The sequence below is a fragment of the Anopheles arabiensis genome (assembly GCF_016920715.1).
Source record: "Anopheles arabiensis isolate DONGOLA chromosome X unlocalized genomic scaffold, AaraD3 X_pericentromeric_contig0031, whole genome shotgun sequence".
NCBI classification, from domain to species: Eukaryota; Metazoa; Arthropoda; class Insecta; order Diptera; family Culicidae; genus Anopheles; species Anopheles arabiensis.
Window position 1 is genome coordinate 90,001 of NW_024412109.1, and position 2,500 is coordinate 92,500.

Consider the following 2,500-nt stretch of genomic DNA (forward strand, 5'->3'; position numbering starts at 1 on the left):
AAAAACCGCTATCCAGAATCGGATGTAGAATCATTAGACGAACTTAAAATTGTTCTACGACCAATGTCTGCGACGTTTAGTATTCAAGATATGGCCCGCCCTAGGTCTGACCTGGCATTTTCGTGAAAATTTAAAGCATGGCCATAGGGACGGGTAAAATAGCTATTTTGAAGCAAAACCACCTCACTTTAAATGGCCATAACTTTTGAAAAACAAGAGCTAGGGTGCGTTCTCGACACGTTTTGAGGTGTTTTAGCGAAAAACATGTTTTGAGCCACACGAGCTCTCCGGCCCGTTCGGTGCACATTTTTGAAAAAGCTAGGAGCTGCCCCTAGGTTCGGGGTGTCACAAAATATTGAAAAGTGGTCAAAAACCGCTATCCAGAATCGGATGTAGAATCATTAGACGAACTTAAAATTGTTCTACGACCAATGTCTGCGACGTTTAGTATTCAAGATATGGCCCGCCCTAGGTCTGACCTGGCATTTTCGTGAAAATTTAAAGCATGGCCATAGGGACGGGTAAAATAGCTATTTTGAAGCAAAACCACCTCACTTTAAATGGCCATAACTTTTGAAAACAAGAGCTAGGGTGCGTTCTCGACACGTTTTGAGGTGTTTTAGCGAAAAACATGTTTTGAGCCACACGAGCTCTCCGGCCCGATCGGTGCACATTTTTGAAAAAGCTAGGAGCTGCCCCTAGGTTCGGGGTGTCACAAAATATTGAAAAGTGGTCAAAAACCGCTATCCAGAATCGGATGTAGAATCATTAGACGAACTTAAAATTGTTCTACAACCCCCAGTCCGACGCCTCGTATTCGAGATATAGCACTTTGTAGGTCTGACCGAGCAATTTTGTACTGAAATGTATGGCGGACATGTTATTCATTAAACAACATTAACTTGCATCGTGCCCTACTTCATCGGCACAGCTACTATCGACTATCTATTGTTGAAATGGATTGAGTTTGACCATTTTAGCTCTTTTCTTATGCCGTGCACCAACAGTGTGTACCGATCAGGGAAAGTACACTACGTACGCGTTCATGGATGTATATGTTGGTACAAGTTGCCGGTCGGAATAGCAGTGCACCAAAACTGTGTACCGATCAGGAAAGTACAAGACGGAGGGCGCAGCCCGAGCGTACGCGTTCATAGATGTCCATGTTGGTACAACCTACATGTACGTACCTTGTTTTTGTATCAAAAGTTCCAATAAAGTGTTTGTATGCTTAAAATGCTTATCTCAACCGGTCACCTTTTGGCCTGCCCTTTATAGACAGAAACCTAGAACGATACTCGCGATGTTTGTGTTTTTCCATTCGCCCGGGACGACGAAATGAGCTCTGTGCACATCGTGCAGAAAACTGTCTCCTCCTCGTATGTTTTTGTCCCTCCACGCATATAATCACCCACATTTGTGTTCAACACGGACGGCGCAGCCCGAGCGAACGCGTTAATGTTTATGTTTGTGCACACTAAAGTTACAATCCTAGGATTTGGTTATTGCGTCGCAGTGCCCGACCGTCGCGGACACCATTCTTGGACAAAAGTCCAAGTACGTAGAGTACATTCCCTAGGTATGTGCCCGTTCGTGACTTTCGTTGCGTGCTTACAGACACGCTTGGGTATGTTTACCATACAAGGTTTACTAGGAAAACCTGGGAAGGACGCTTGCCCTCCCGTTGCGGACACCATTCTTGGAAAGAAGTCCTGCTACGTAGCGTTCTTTAATGTACTTGATCAGTTTGTATTGCATTTGCTTTGTGCAATTGACTTTTGCTAATGCTCACTAAGGGGTGTTCGTTTGCGATGTGTATGATAAGCAACTGTCTATTCTAACCAGCAGTTAAATAACACTTTTCACCCAAATCATAGGAACGTAGAGTACTTTCCCTGATCGGTACACAATTTTGGTGCACCTCTAACTTCGCCAGCACTTTATCGTTACGTTTTGTGCACAACCTTGGGACATGGTGTAAGTTTCATCATTGTTATGTTTGATTCGGTTTATTATGATTGAAAAATACGCTACGTCCTAGAAATCTGAACTCGAATACTTTTGCCACGTTGCGCAAAAAGCTACTGAGCAACTCCTAGCCGTTTACCGATTTAAAATTTAATTTTCGTTATTAGTTTTAAAAATACGCTAAGTCCCAAAAATCTGAACTCGAATACTTTTTCTATGTGCCGCCAAAAGCTACTGAGCAACGCCTAGGTTGGTACATTTTGGTACATGGAGTGTATGCGTGCAGGCGTACTGCCGTGCTGGACCGGAAAATCGCACTTGCTACTAGAACGTAGAGTAATTCCCTAGATAGGTGCTTTTGCATGCCTCTGTTCGACGTCCATGCAACTTGGAACGTGCGACACACGTAGCTAGGCTTCTCCATACATATTCCCTAGGGTAGCACCAAATTGCACACTTTCAGGGGTATATTTTGGTACGGTGTACTGTGCATGGTACAAGTATCATTAGCTCGTGCAATTTATTTTGCATC